This window comes from Phaseolus vulgaris, chromosome 10 (genome assembly GCF_051622355.1).
Source record: "Phaseolus vulgaris cultivar YP4 chromosome 10, ASM5162235v1, whole genome shotgun sequence".
NCBI classification, from domain to species: domain Eukaryota; kingdom Viridiplantae; phylum Streptophyta; class Magnoliopsida; order Fabales; family Fabaceae; genus Phaseolus; species Phaseolus vulgaris.
This window is the reverse complement of record NC_143507.1, coordinates 15,735,837-15,752,036: the sequence shown is the minus strand read 5'-3', so window position 1 is coordinate 15,752,036 and position 16,200 is coordinate 15,735,837. Positions and strand designations below refer to the sequence as shown.

At 50.2% G+C, this 16,200-nt stretch overlaps 4 pseudogenes; all 4 read right to left on the bottom strand.

Moving 5' to 3' along the window:
* Nucleotides 1–13,351: 13,351 nt before the first annotated feature.
* LOC137819965 (5S ribosomal RNA) lies at nucleotides 13,352–13,470 on the bottom strand (annotated as a pseudogene).
* A 238-nt stretch (nucleotides 13,471–13,708) lies between these two features.
* LOC137819872 (5S ribosomal RNA) lies at nucleotides 13,709–13,827 on the bottom strand (annotated as a pseudogene).
* Nucleotides 13,828–14,064: 237 nt separating this feature from the next.
* LOC137819825 (5S ribosomal RNA) lies at nucleotides 14,065–14,183 on the bottom strand (annotated as a pseudogene).
* A 236-nt stretch (nucleotides 14,184–14,419) lies between these two features.
* Nucleotides 14,420–14,538, bottom strand: LOC137819824 (5S ribosomal RNA; annotated as a pseudogene).
* Between the last annotated feature and the right edge of the window lie 1,662 nt (nucleotides 14,539–16,200).

Genomic DNA, 16,200 nt, shown 5'->3' with positions numbered 1-16,200 from the left:
ATCCGGTGCATTAGTGATGCTATTGATGAGAGTGAAGTAAAGGAGGTTTTTATTAATGAAGGAAGAGGCAATTCAGCATCACACTTGAAGTTCTTCCTTCTAGTCTTCTCAAAATTAAAAGAAGTCATAAAATAAAGAGATGCCCAAGCCCAAACCCAAGTCCATCCTATGAATGGCAAGGCCAAGTATTAAATAATAAAGAATATTGTTGAAGGTGCTTAGAGGGAAACATTAGAAACCTCTATTGTTAAAGCATCTTTTAATCTTTAGTTAGGAGTCTTAGGGGGGGTGTCTTAGTAGATAGGTGTAGGAGTAGAATAGGAGGTGCCAAAGTGAAGGAAGAAGTCACACCTTCCTCATGCTTTGTTTTAGGCGCCAATTCTAGAAGCTTTTTGGGAGGGAGTTTTTGAATTTGTGTAGCTTACATTTCAGCACCTTAGGCTATAAATAGAGGTGCTCCCTTTGTAAAATTCAGATTTGAATTGATCTAAAGAAACTATACTCAAAATTGGAGTGAGCATTAGAGAGCTTTTGAGCCTTCTTCTCTAGTCTTATCTTGAAGGATCATGGTTTCCTCAAGTGGCAGCTTGCACACTCATCTAGGAGAATCCATACTTCTAGTGGCGTGATCATCCAACCTTTGTTCCATCTTCATGAGCATTCTCTTCTCCTTCCTTTCTTCTCTTGTTAATTTCCTTGTCTTAGCTTGTTTCCTAGTTGTTTTGGTTCGGCAATTTCAGCTTGTTAATGTGTAGCTATGGTTCATTTGTGTTCTTGGCTGTCCCTCATATTTTCTTCTTCAATTCCAGCATTTTGATTCGGTACCTTGCTGTTTTGTTCTGTTAATTAGTGTTTTTGCCTTTCCTCCATTTCTTTTGGTTCAATTTGACAATATGTGGAACATCCAAATGAGTTTAGGATTTGGTACTATTTTTTTGGTGATTTCTTGTCTTAGAACATTGATCCAACTCTAAGAAAAGTGCCTAAATAATGTCCAGCAAAAGGTGATTCCTAAGAATGTCAAGAATCATTCTCTATATGGCTAGTGGAATCACATCAGCTATGATCTCATCTCTCAAGTGTAGCGCGATGAATACCTATATGGGTTTGCAGGTGGGGTACAGTTTCAAAATGGTTGGACCTCGAACGTGATAACTCGCTACACAACACTATTTCAGGATCGTTTTTATAGGTACTTTAAGATTTTTATTTAGAGGTGAGCAAAAAAAAAAGCACAAAAAAGGTGAACTCATGGTTTGACTGTCTAGGCCAGGAAGAAGATGAAAAATAGAACACAAAAAAGAAATACAACAAGAAATCTGATCCTGCCTGTTGACCAAAACGCTGGAGCCTTGCCTCGTCAAACCTGGATCGACTTCTGCGCCGTGTTAGCCTCCGTCCTTCACCGCGATCCACCTCAGGAACCTGCAAAAGACAGAACGGCGCCGCTGTGGCCGATCACGCTCCGACGCCCAAGTCAGCGACTGAACCACCAATTACTAAGAGAAAAACTCAAGAACTCTAAGGAACCGTGCCAAGTTCTCTCTCAGCGTACTCTCGTTCTCGCAGTTGTAAAGAAGTAATCTAAACGCGTGCGTACCTCAAAGTTCGTTGGAAACTCTTATATACCTGGGCACTTTCTCTCTCCTGGCAGTTACACATCTGGACACGTGGCTCGCATCCAGCTGTACACGTGTCATCATATGGGGCATCCTTGACTTGAGCGCCACTTCTTACTCTTCAGGCTTTTGGCTAAGTTACTTACGCATGGAGCACAAAACTGTCTTGGAGCGTGATCTCTTCTGCATGGCGAGTTCGGGTGCCTTCATACGCACCTTCCCTGTGGTCTCGCCGGCCGCCTTCACGATCTACTCTACCTGCTTCACCGTGTATGCTCAAGTAAGCTGTCTCCCGACCTCATCCTCTGGCTAGCTAGGAAATGACTATCTGACTTCATCTTTGGCGATGTCCTTGTTTCGGCGATCTCTAACCACGGGGTCGTCTGGGTTCGTATCTTGCAACCTCTTCTCAACACGAGCCCGGAGCACGCCAACCTTAATAATTGGCGACCACACGAGCCCCCCGACTTCCTTCCCTTCAGACAGCCATGGGCCCTACTCAACACACCTACGTAATAGCTTGCTGCCACGTCATCACTTCCGACTACCAGGACGGTACACAAGCCCCCCAGTCTTAAGCGAAGACTTGTCCAGCGAAAAGACTAAAGAAGTCACGTCACTACCGATCTACGTGGCGCTGGCGCAGAATTCCAAACGTTCGTACTTTCTGCTTTCCTGACGCTCCACCAAACACTTCTCCAATCGCTCGACACGTGGCTTCATCAACGGTCATCTTCAGCTGTCGTTTACGCTTCCAAAAATCATTTGAAAAACCCTTAAACCCATTTCGTTTCTACTGTTTCATCACCTCTTGGCCTTCCCAAACGTTCTGAACTCCTTCTGCAAAACCCACGACGCTTTTCAACTCTCTGAATTCCCAACTTCCTACAACGTTCATCTGATCATCGAAAGGTACTTCTTTTACTTCTTCTGTTGATGTTTGCTGCATTTTAACCGATTCGCATCATCCATTAACTGTCTGGTGCATACGCTGTGGGTTGTTCCTTCTTCTTCCCCTTTTTCGCAACTTAGGGCTTCACCTTCCCCTTCTTCCATCACAACGAACTTTCGTTCGTTCGTTTTCCGTCCTTCATTCACAATCAGATCAACCTCTGCAACCTTCGCTCACCTCTCTTTTACTTTTTCCTTTGCAGTTCCCGCGATGGTTCGTACAAAGATAACCGCGAATCCTCCTCCCTCATCGCGAAACCCTCCATCTCAGACTCATAACCCACCGCGAGCACCTGGTGCTCTCTCTTCCCAGGCTGAGAGGCCTGCAACCTCTCGCCCCAACCCCGCTCAGGCTGCTCCACCAGTCGCTGGAGGAGCCTCCAACGCCTCTCCAGACTACAAGAAGCTATACCCCTGGGCCACCTCAACTTTGCTGAGGGAAACTTCCTCAGTAAATTCTGCTGGGGCAGTGCTTCGATTGAAGAAAGGGGACGAGCCCAACCTGTCGTTCCACAAGGAGCACGATGACAAATTGATGGTGTTGCCTTGTCCCCCCGATGTGCCGGTCTGCGCTGATGACAAAAAGAACAACGGCGAGTTGTTCTGCTTTGTGTACACCACCCTATTCAAGAAGGTGAAACTCAGGTTCCCCCTCACTCGCTTTGAGCGGGAACTACTAACCGAGCTCGACATCGTCGCCGCCCAGCTCCATCCCAACAGCTGGGCATTCGTGCGGGCGTTTCAAATTGTGTGCGCACATCTGGGACTACCGGCCTCAGTAGACGTGTTCCTTTTCCTGTTCGAAGCCAAGAACCCTGGAGATCGCCTTTGGGTGAGCCTGAACGGAATTGCTGGGAGGTTGATCCTCTCTATCTTCCAGCAATCTTACAAGGATTGGAAAGATAAATTCGTCCAAGTGTGCCAGAATGATCAGGACGCTTCGCTGCTCGACGGCTTTCCCTTGTACTGGGTAAACAAGGGAAATAAAGACTCCAAGGGAAGCTTTAGAAAGCCAAGAAGCCCCGACAACATGGGCGATTTGGATAAGGACCTGTGCCTCTTCTGGAAAAGCGTGGCAGACGCTAACATCACCTTTCTCACCACTGCGCTCATCTCCTTTGACTTCTTCGAAGACCAACTCGAGGCTCGCATAGGTTAGTGCTTATCTCAACGCTTAAGTCTTTGCCCCGTGTTGCACTTTTGTTATCCATCCTTGAGCGTCTTGTCTATTGCGCACTAGACTTGGTCTTTATTTTCTGCACCACTTGTTTGTCTAATTTGCACACTTACCCATGTGTTTATCTTTGTCTTTGAGCTGACCTGTATACCTTCTCATTATGCAGATCTCATGTTGGGTAAAGGCAAACTAGCCGAATTGAGGGCGCTCGCCCGAGCCCATGGGTTGGCGTCGGGCTCCCAAACCGTGCCTAACTCAGTGGTGGAGATCGCCGCTGCTCAAGGCAGATCGCCCCCTAAAGGCCCAGCTCCTTCAGAAGCCTTGCCCACCCAACAGCGCAAGAAACTCATCCTCAGGAAGCCAAAGAGGAAAACCCCTCAGGTGGTCCATGAGGATGAAGGAGAAGACGATGAGGCAACTGAGGATGGCCTCATCACCAAAAGAAGAAGGGTGGCGCCTTCTTCACCACCTGCTCCACCTCCTCTTCCAACATCAACACCGTCCTCACCACCAGCCCCCATTCCAACACCGCCTTCTCCCCCAGCTGCAACACTGCCGGTTCAAGCAGTTCCTTTGGCGGCTGCACTTCCCGTGGTTGAGGCCACTGAGCCCAACTTCATGGAGAACCCTCCGAGTGCCTCCACGCCCTTTGTATCTGCTGGAGGGGGTCCTCCTTCAACCGCCTCAATCGCCGATGCTGCGGCAGGTGGGGATGAAGGTACTCACAACTCACCCATCATCATCACCGAGTCCCCCTCGTCACCACCACGCCAAGAAGCTCCAACTCACCAACCAATTCAAGAAGGTGGTGGCGAGAACCAGCACCAGGCTCCTCCAGCGCTTCCACGAGCAAACCTTTCCCTTGTGGTCAAAGGGATGTGGGAACCCTTCTCAGAAAAACTCAAAATGATGGCAGAGGATCTCCCCTCCATCATATCAAAAGCTGTGGAGAGTTCCAGCAAGAAACTCCAGGACGACATCTCCGTGCTCCAAGAGGAGAATCGCCTAATAAGAATCGAGGCGGAGAAATTGTCCTGCAACCTTATGCTGGCGGAGATCGACCATTCGCGAGTGGAGGATGCTATGAGCACCGAGCTGCGGGTGGCGCGCAAGGAGGCCACCGATCTACGCCATAGGGTGCACCTCTTAGCTCAAGAGAAAATTGAGCTGGAGAGCAAACTGGTCCCCTATCGTCTCAAGGTGGCTGACCTGGAGGCGTCGATCAAAGCAGATGCCGCCAAGGTAGAAAGCCTTGAGAAGAGGTCCGTAGATCGGGAGGTCCTCTTGGGGAAAACTGAAAAAGAGAGAGACGATACCATGGCTAAACTTGCTGAGGCCAAAAAGGAGAACGAAGGGATCGCCGCAGAGCTGGCCCAGGCGCAGGCGGAAAACAAGAGGATTACTGAAGACCTTCTTCAAGCTCGTGAGAGGGCTGAAGAACTAAAACTGCAGACCGAGGGGCTCAAGAAGCAAACTGAAGAACTCGAGCTGAGCTCTGCCCAAATCCTCGCTGCTGGGTTTGACGCCGCCCTGGAGCAATTCGCCTACCAGTACCCTGATCTGGACCTTTCCATGGTGTCGCTAAACAATGAAGTGGTGGATGGAAAGATCGTTCCCTCTGAAGACTAGCAGTTTCCCTCCATCACTTATTCATCTGTCTTTTTCTTACACAACTTACTTGTAATAATTTTTCCTCTTTGGTACATGTAATTCAAACTGATGCCACTGTGTTATGACATTTCTTGCTTCTTTATATAATCTCCCTTATTTCTTCTTGTATAAATCGCTTCAAACGAAATTGACTTAGCAATTTTGTGGGCGCGACTGTTCAATAACTGCTTCAAACTACCGTCTTTCGAATGATAGTCTTCTAACAACTTGTGAACCTTTAAGATAATGGACCTCAGCGCGGAACCACTTTCCAAACAACGAGCTTCAACCCAACTAATAGTTTAGAACATAGCTCTCCCGACCTGCCTTATCAAAACGGGCCTTAACTCTTGCTATTGCTTGAATTTCTTCTGATCGCCAAAGATTCTTGGCGATACCAGCTTCCTCTCGCCTTCATAGCTTCGCCCTTGTTCCCTCATCTGGGGGTAGAGGCGCCTTTCGGATCCCTCTCTACTTTCCCTGACTTTCGGGACAGCGAGCTGGATAGCTAAGTGTTCTCTTCGAACCTACCTTAGCTATCCTTTAAACTTCTTCCACCCTCCACGCCGTACCTGAACTCGTTCGAGACGAGAAGGATTTTATCTTGCCTGAACTCGCTCGACGGCGAGAAGGTCTTTAACTCGCCTGAACTCGCTCATCGGCGAGAAGGTCTTTAACTCGCCTGAACTCGCTCATCGGCGAGAAGGTCTTTAACTCGTGCCTCTACATTGTCCCAGGGGCTACATCTTCTCTCCCCCGGAAGCACTGAGGACTTTTTACTGGTGCCTCTACATTGCCCCAGAGGCTACATCCCCTCTCCTCTGGAAGCACTGAGGACTTTTTACTCTTTCTCACCTGCACTCGCTCGACGGCGAGGAGGTCTTTATCTTTTTCTCGCCTCAGGACGCGCGAGGGCGTTGAGGTCTTTTAACTGGTGCCTCCGATCGCCGAAAGACGATGAGGACTTTAAACTTTAACTGATGCCGCCAATCGCCGAAAGACGATGGGGACTTAGAAATTCTTTAGAAAGCATGCGACATAGCTTCAAAACTTGCCTTAAATCACTTTTGGGTGACAAGGTCTTTCTTTTTCAAAATTCTTGCAATAACAACAAGCATGCAATCTAAAACACCTTGAACTTCGAAAACCCTTCTTTATTGGGTGTCTCATTAAAAACCCTCCTTAGGGAAAAAAGAGTGCCCCCTTTTAAACTGTTTTAACAGAAAGCTTGCAAACTCTTCGTGTTTGTTTTACTTGCAAAGCTTTTAACTGTAATATAAATTGAGGTGCGTGGCGTTCCAGGTACGAGGGATCGCCCCTCCTTCCAACGTTTCTAAGCGGTAGGCGTCGTTCCCGAGCGCCTCGGTTATCCTGAACGGTCCCGTCCACTTAGGCGACAGCTTGTTCTCCATCTCGTACTGGTGGGCCTTCCTCATCACCAGGTCGCCTTCTCTGAACTGCCTTGGCATCACCTTCGAGTTATATCTTCGTTCAATCCTTCTTTTCACTGCCTCAGCCTTCACTCTTGCCTCGTCCCTGACCTCATCCAGCAAATCCAGATTCAACCTTCTTTCCTCATTCGAGTCTTCCGCTACAAAGTTCTGGAATCTCGGCGAGCTCTCTTGGATTTCCACTGGAATCATTGCGTCGCATCCATAGACCAGGCTGAATGGGGTCTCATGGGTTCCTGACTGCTCGGTGGTGTGGTACGCCCAGACTATACGGGGTACCTCCTCAGCCCAACTTCCTTTGGCTTTCTCTAGCCTTCTCTTCAAACCTCTTAGCAATACCCGATTGGCTGACTCTACTTGGCCATTCGTCTGAGGGTGCTCAACAGATGCAAATACTTGTTGAATTCCCACCCCTTCGCACAGCTTTTTCAACAGGTGACTTGCTAACTGAGTTCCGTTATCTGACACCAGGCGCTTGGGCACACCAAACCGGCATACGATGTTCTTCCACACAAAGCTGCGCGGTGATCTGGGCCACCGGCTCTGCTTCAATCCACTTGGTGAAATATTCAATCGCCACCACCAAGTACTTCATCTGCCTGATCGCCAATGGAAAGGGTCCCAGAATGTCGATCCCCCATGTATGAAACGGCCAAGGGCTGTGAATCGACTTCAACTCCTCGGGAGGCGCCTTGTGCCAATCGGCGTGCTACTGACATTGCTTGCAACACTGCGCGTACTTCTTGCAGTCTTCTCTCATTGTTGGCCAGTAGTAACCTGCGCGGAGAGTCCTTGCGGCCAGAGCTCGACCCCCGACGTGGCTTCCACATATTCCTTCATGTAGCTCAGCCATGATTCTTGTACATTTCTCTCCGTGCACACATTCCAGGAGTGGGTGAGTGAACCCAAACCTGTACAACTCGCCATCAATCATCGTGAACTTGCTCGAGTTCTTCTTTATCTTCCTGGCCTCCGTCGGATCCAGCGGGAGAAGGCCATCCGCCAGGCATCGCTTGTACTGTGTTACCCAGGTGTCTGGCTCATGGGTAGCGCAGACTTGTGCCACGTTCACCTTCTCTCCCCGACATGCCCTTATTCTTGGCGATCTCAAGGTCTCCTGGGTCAAAAACCTGTGACTTCTCGCCGCTTTCTCCGTCGATTTGCTTATCTGAAGAACCAGGTGATCTGCCACAAATGCTCTGGGTGTCTTCAGAGTTTCTTGGATTACTGTCCTCTGCCTACCCCCTTGCCTGAACTGGCGAGCTTAGCTAGCAAGTCAGCTCGGGCATTCTGCTCTCAGGGCACATGCACTACTTCAAAGGAGGCAAAGGAACTCTTCAACTCCTGTACATACTCCAGGTAAGCTGCCATTTGTGGATCCTTGGCCTGGAATTCGCCTGTTACTTGTCCCGTGACCAACAGCGAATCACTCTTAGCCATTAACACCCTAGCTCCCATCTCCTTGGCCAACAAGATACCGGCGATCAGCGCCTCATATTCTGCTTGGTTGTTGCTGGCCTTGAAGGCAAACCTCAGGGACTGCTCGATCAGCACGCCGTTGGGCCCTTCCAAGATGACTCCAGCACCACTGCCCTGCTGGTTCGACGATCCATCCACCGAAAGCACCCAACGAAAGTCATTCCCCTCATCTCGCGTGGCTTCTGACGAGAGCTCGACCACGAAATCTGCGAAAATCTGTCCCTTAATCGGACCTCGGGGCTCATACTTGATGTCGAACTCCGACAGCTCCACAACCCACTTCACCATCCTCCCAGCTACGTCGGGCTTCTTCAGAACCTTCTGGATGGGCAAGTCGGTCATCACCAGTATTGTGAAGCTGTGGAAATAGTGGCGTAACCTTCTTGCCGAAAAAACCACTGCCAGTGCAGCCTTCTCCAGGGCCTGATATCTCATTTCGGGGCCCTGCAGCACCTTACTAACAAAATAAATAGGCCTTTGGGCCTGATCTTGGTCTTGGGCGAGCACCGCACTTACCGCCCTCTCAGTCACAGCAAAATACAACCTGAGAGGGGTCCCCATCAGCGGTTTGCACAATACTGGCGGGCTCGCCAGGTACTCTTTAAGTTTGACGAAGGCTTCTTCACACTCCTTCGTCCAGGCAAACTTGTTATTCCGCCTTAAACACTGGAAATACGGATGGCCCTTCTCTCCGCTAGCCGACACGAAACGAGACGGGCGGCCATCCGACCCATGAGCTGCTGCACCTCCTTCACGGTTGTCGGGCTCCTCATCGCCAAGATGGCGGCACACTTATCAGGGTTGGCTTCTATTCCTCTCTCAGTTAAGAGGAACCCCAAGAACTTCCCAGCCTCCACACCAAAGATGCACTTCTCGGGATTCACTTTTAGCCTGAACTTGGCGATCGTAGTGAACAACTCCTCCAAGTCCGCAACGTGCTTGCTCTTGTCTGGCGAGGTCACGACCATGTCATCCACGTAGGCTTGCACATTCCTTCCCAGCATTGGTGCAAGCACCCGATCCATCAACCTCTGGTACGTGGCCCCGACTTTCTTCAGACCAAAAGGCATCACCTTGTAGCAGTAGCACGACCTCTCGGTCATGAAGGCGGTCTTCTCTTCATCCCTAGGATGCATCTTTATCTGGTTGTACCCCAAGAAGGCATCCAGGAAGCTCAGCAACTTACACCCTGCAACATTGTCGACCAGGGCGTCTATACTTGGCAAAGGATATGAATCCTTTGGGCAGGCCTTGTTCAGATCAGTGAAGTCGACGCACATGCGCCACTTCCCATTGCTCTTCTTTACCAGTACGACGTTGGCCAGCCACTCAGGGTACTGCACCTCCCTGATATGGCCTGCAACGAGGAGCTTCTGGGTTTCGTCTCTAATCGCCTGCCTCCTCTCCTCGTTGAACTTCCTTCTCTTCTGTCGCACCGGTCTGACCTGGTTGTCCATCGCCAAATGATGGCACAAGAAGTCGGGATCGATCCCGGGCATGTCCGAAACGGACCATGCGAACGCATCCAGATGCCGCTCTATCACCTTGGCGATCTGGTCCTGGAGCTCAGCCTCTAGAGATCTTCCCAGCTTGAAGATCTTTCCCCCGATCTCCCTTTCGAGCCACTACTGGACGGGTTTTGGTCTGGTTTCTCTGGCGATCACCGCCCTAGCGATTCCCAGCTCCCTCGCTTCTTCGGGGCGATTCCTCGCCTCCTCCTCTCGACCGACGTTCTCCTCCCTCAACTCAGCATCCACCATCATCACGTCGCTTGCGGCGATCTCCTCTATTACCGTCGGCCTGGGCTTCACACCGGGAGGTGGGGTGGTTGTCACGTAACTCACGGACCTCTTGTTCTTCAGGCTATTCTCATAGCACTTCTTTGCTTCTTTTTGGTCGGATTTGATGGTGATCACCACCCCTTCCATTGATGGCAACTTCACCTTCATGTGCCTGGTGGAAGGCACAACTCCTATCCTGTTGAGTGTTGGCCTTCCCAACAGAATGTTGTATGCTGAAGGAGCGTTCACGACGAGGTACTTGATTTTCTCTGTTCTCGAGCCCGCCTCATCCGTGAACGTAGTTCTCAACTCAATGTACCCCCAGACCTCCACCTGATCGCCAGCGAAGCCATACAAACACCCTCCATAGGGCCTCAGCTGGTCAAGGGGCAACTCCAACTGCGTGAAAGTCGGCCAGAACATTACGTCTGCCGAGCTTCCTTGGTCCACCAGAACCCTGTGGACCTTCCTTCCCGTTGTAATCAGCGAGATGACTATAGGGTCGTTGTCGTGAGGCACAACGTCCCGAAGATCTTGCTTTGTGAACGTAATGTCCACATCCGGCGAGTGGTCCTCGAACATGTCCACCGTCATCACAGACCTCGCATACTTCTTCCTCTGTGACGCGGTGCATCCACCACCCGAGAAACCTCCTGCAATGGTGTGGATCTCTCCGTGAGTAGGCATCTCGTGCTGCTAAGCCTCACCACCTGCGGGCTGGGAGCTCAACGCACCCCCCGTCCTTCTATCCAGCAAGTAATCATTTAGGAACCCGCTCTTGACCAGGTCGTCGAGCTGGTATCCTAAAGCCAAACATGAGACCACGGTGTGGCCAAAGCCCTGGTGGAACTCGCACCAGGCGTCTGGCTTTGGTCCCAACACCTTGTCGCCCACCTTCTCGGGCGTCTTCAGCCTGGCTGCTATATTAGGAATGGCGATCAGATCCGCCAATCCCATCACGAACTTATGTTTCGGCGGGCGATTGTACTCCCGACGTGCCAGTTGAGGGCGCCCCGGGCCTCTACCCTTGTTTTTTCTTGGATCGTAAGGATGGCGAGTCCTCTGATCCCTCTTGGCCGCCGCTGTCTCCAGCACCCTCTGTGGCTGGATCCTGGTCTGGGCACGTGGCCTAGCGGGGGCCATGCTTCCCCTCTTCTCGGCGACCTCACTTTCATCGGCGATGTGGGCCACCGCAAGTCGCCGAACCTCAACAAACGTGGCGGGGTGGGCCCTAATCAACGCCTCGCAGAAGGGTCCTGGCAGCACGCCCTTCTTGAACGCGTAGACCAACATCTCTTCATCCTTGGCCGGCGAACGGACCATCTGTGCCCCAAAACGATTCAAGTAGTCCCTGAGGGACTCTCCCTGGTACTGCCTTATGTCGAACAGATCATAAGACACCCTAGGCGGTGCCTTGTTCACTATGTACTGCTCGACGAAGATCTTCGAAAACTGTTGGAAGTTGGTTATGTGACCTGTAGGCAGGCTCAAAAACCATTCCAGCGTTGTTCCCTGGAGTGTGCTTACAAACATCTTGCAGTACACAGCATCCGATCCTCCTGACAGCATCATCTGCGTGTGGAACGTGGTGAGATGTGCCTCAGGATCCTCCACGCGGTAAAAACAGCCTTCACAGGTACCACACTCACAGGGATTGGCGTGTCTGTAATCGCCTGAGCGAAAGGCATAGGGAAAACGCGGGGCGGCGTTGACGGCGCAACCTCTTCAGCGACTGGACGCCCTCGCTGCTCCTGAAGAGCTTGACGCAATTCCTCAGTCACTCTGCTAAGCTCTTCATTCTTGGCCCGAGAGGCGACCAGGTCCTCGTGCATTCTTGCCTGCTCTATGCGCGAGGCTTCCACATTCGCCTGCAGCGAACGCATGATTTCCACCATCTGCGCCATAGTCATGGCGCCTTCAGCAGCAACGGGCGCAACTGGACTTGAACGGTTGCTTCTCATCTTTCTCATGAAAACTTGACAGATCACAAGGAGTGACGAACAACACCTTCTTCAGCGCCGATTGATTCAGCGATCAATCGGTCAGAACTTCGCTACACTCTGAAGAACTTCAAGAGCACAACTTCGACAGCAAAACCTTCACAGACACTCGTGACTCCACCACAAACCACTGCTTCTTCCACAAAAATCCGAACGAGCGGCGAAACTTAGATCTCACCGATTAAAACTCGCGTAAGCAGCGAAAAACCTCAACTCACAGAACAAGAACTCAAACAAACGGCGGAAAACGCGAATCTACCGAACAAAGCTTAGATGAACGGCGAAAAATGGTTGCACTAGCACACAACCACACAGAAACTGCAGAAACTCCCAAGAACTCACGTTGTGGATGGGAACAGGTTTTACACGGCCCCACGGTGGGCGCCTGATGATCCTGCCTGTTGACCAAAACGTTGGAGCCTTGCCTCGTCAAACCTGGATCGACTTCTGCGCCGTGTTAGCCTCCGTCCTTCACCGCGATCCACCTCAGGAACCTGCAAAAGACAGAACGGCGCCGCTGCGGCCGATCACGCTCCGACGCCCATGTCAGCAACTGAACCACCAATTACTTAAGAGTAAAACTCAAGAACTCTAAGGAACCGTGAAAAAGTTCTCTCTCAGCGTACTCAAGACTTGCAATCGTAAAGAAACAATCTGAACGTGCGTACCTCAAAGTTCGTTGGAAACTTTTATATACCTGGGCACTTTCTCTCTCCTGGCAGTTACACATCTGGACACGTGGCTCGCATCCAGCTGTACACGTGTCATCATCTGGGGCATCCTTGACTTGAGCGCCACTTACTCTTCAGGCTTTTGGATAAGTTACTTACGCATGGAGCGCAAAACTGCCTTGGAGCGTGATCTCTTCTGCATGGCGAGTTCGGGTGCCTTCATACGCACCTTCCCTGTGGTCTTGCCGGCCGTCTTCACGATCTACTCTACCTGCTTCACCGTGTATGCTCAAGTAAGCTGTCTCCCGACCTCATCCTCTGGCTAGCTAGGAAATGACTATCTGACTTCATCTTTGGCGATGTCCTTGTTTCGGCGATCTCTAACCACGAGGTCGTCTGGGTTCGTATCGGGCGACCTCTTCTCAACACGAGCCCGGAGCACGCCAAACTTAATAATTGGCGACCACACGAGCCCCCCGACTTCCTTCCCTTCAGACAGCCATGGGCCCTACTCAACACACCTACGTAATAGCTTGCTGCCACGTCATCACTTCCGACTACCAGGACGGTACAAAATCCAACATGAGAACTTCCCAGGAGGTCACCCATCCCAGTACTACTCTCGCCCAAGCACGCTTATCTGCGGAGTTCTGATGGGATCCGGTGCATTAGTGCTGGTATGATCGCACCTGTCAAGTGTAGCGCGATCAATACCTATATGGGTTTGCAGGTGGGCTTCAGTTTCAAAATGGTTGGACGTCGAACGCGATAACTCGCTACACCACATTATTTCACTATCGTTATTGTAGGTACTTTAAGATTTTTATTTAGAGATCAGCAAAAAAAGGCACAAAAAAGGTGAACTCATGGTTTGACTGTCTAGGCCAAGAAGAAGAAGAAAAACAGAACACAAAAAAGAAATACAAAAAGAAGTGCAACACGAGGACTTCCCAGGAGGTCACCCGTTCTAGTTCTACTCTCGCTTAAGAACGCTTATCTGCGGAGTTCTGATGGGATCCGGTGCACTAGTGCTGGTGTGATTGCACCTTTCAAGCGTAGCGCGATCAAAACCTATATGGGTTTGCAGGTGGGCTTTAGTTTCAAAATGGTTGGACCTCGAACGCGATAACTTGCTACACAACACTATTTCACGAACGTTTTTGTAGGTACTTTAAGATTTTTATTTAGCGATCAGCAAAAAAAGCACAAAAAAGGTGAACTCATGGTTTGACTGTCTAGGCCAGGAAGAAGAAGAGAAAAAGACCACAAAAAAGAAATACAAAAAGAAGTGCAACACGAGGACTTCCCAGGAGGTCACCCATCCTAGTACTACTCTCGCCCAAGGATGCTTATCTGCGGAGTTCTGATGGGATCCGGTGCTTTAGTGCTGCTATGATCTCATCTCTCAAGTGTAGGGCGATGAATACCTATATGGATTTGCAGATGGGCTACAGTTTCAAAATGGTGGGACCTCGAACGTGATAACTCGCTACACAACACTATTTCACAACGTTTTTGTAGGTACTTTAAGATTTTTATTTAGAGGTGAGCCAAAAAAGCACAAATAAGGTGAACTCATGGTTTGACTGTCTAGGCCAGGAAGAAGAAGAAAAACAGAACACAAAAAAGAAATACAAAAAGAAGTGCAACATGAGGACTTCCCAGGAGGTCACCCATCCTAGTACTACTCTCACCCAAGAACGCTTATCTGCGGAGTTCCCATAGAATCCGATGCATTAGTGCTGGTATGATCGCACCTGTCAAGTGTAGCGCGATCAATACCTATATGGGTTTGCAGGTGGGCATCAGTTTCCAAAATGGTTGGACCTCGAACGCGATAACTCACTACACAACACTATTTCACGATCGTTTTTGTAGGTACTTTAAGATTTTTATTGTACCGTCCCGTCATTGGACGTTGACCGAAGGTAAAAGTCAACTCATTGTGGAACCCCTCCGGGGACCCATGGAAGAAGGTCAACAGGTTGACCGCTCGAGTCATCGCCTCGCTGAGGTATCGCCTAAGTAAGGCGTCGCCCAAGAGAGGCATCGCCCAAGAAAGAGGCATCGCCAAGCAAGGGTACCGCCAGTTAAAGCATTGCAAAGCTAAGACATCGCAAGGAGGTTTTGGGCCTCGATAGTTCAGAACAGTAGCATGGGGAAGAGAGAGGTGGCTTCAAGGCCCTAAATTCTAGTACCAGTAGGGGGTAAACCTTACTCGTGAAGTATCCACGCCACTGCTGTGATGTCCTGGAACAGATACGACCCAGGAGAGGGCCATGACCAGGGGAGAACCACGTGCATGATACGAGAGAAAGGTAGATACACCCCCAGGGCGAGTGACTAGTGATTGGGGCGCATGAGTTGGCACCTAAAAAGTCAACCCACATGACAAATGCACTTCGCAGAAAAGAGGGCTCACACGATGGAAAAAACCCTAAGTTGGGTGGCGGCGCTGTAGGACCCTCTGCACAGAATAAACAATCAAGTCAAAGGGGCACGTGGCAATACCAACGTGCTCATTAAAAGTTTCAGGGAAAGTTTGCCAAGGGACGCGTTAATCCAATGTTAAGATTCGAATGTTCCAAGGAATGTTTGGATACGCCTTCAATGCACTCTAACGCGCTTTAAAGATTATATGTGTATAAAAAGGGACCTTGGGGAATTTGAAAAGGGATTCGAGTTTTAACCTAATTCTCACAGTTACACAGAGCACTAACCCTAGTTGTTTTCGTTGCGCACCCACTGTGAGCACATGGCAATTAGGGCAACACCATTCTAGTTCACAGTTTTTAGTCACTCAGCACAGTTTTTTCGTCCACCTCCCAAGGGTGTGTCACTTTGATGTTTCTCGCTAGCTGACTTGATCGTCAGAGTGCAAACGGCCGCGAGGGCGCCCCTTTGTTCACTTCTTTTCAGGTATCAAAGACGGAGCATGACGAAGGTGCCCTAGCTCGCGAGGACAAGCCACGCACAAAGACGACCCTGGTCAGCCGGACGGAACATTTGGCGCCCACCGTGGGGCCAATATAAAACATCAGTACCAGCACACACATTTTTCAGTTCCAGTTCCCAAACCCGGTCAAGTTGAGAAAATTTCCAGAAAGCCATGACCACCAGACCTTCGCGCTCAAGGAGCGAAGAGATGACCATGCAACAACTTGTGGGCATGGTGCAAGGGTTGCAAGAAGCAATGACGGCCTCCAGAGCATATCAGGAACGCATGCAGGTGGATCTCACAGCCTCTCTGGCGAGAAACGAAGAGCTCCACCGTACCAACGAAGAGCTACGTCGCGATCGGCGCGATGTAGACGAGCCTGAGACTGCCTCCCCACTTAGGGAATTCACCATACCGTTCTCACAAGCGATCTTAGGAGCAGCAATCCCCAACACGTTTACAGGGCCTAAGGTGATCTTTACA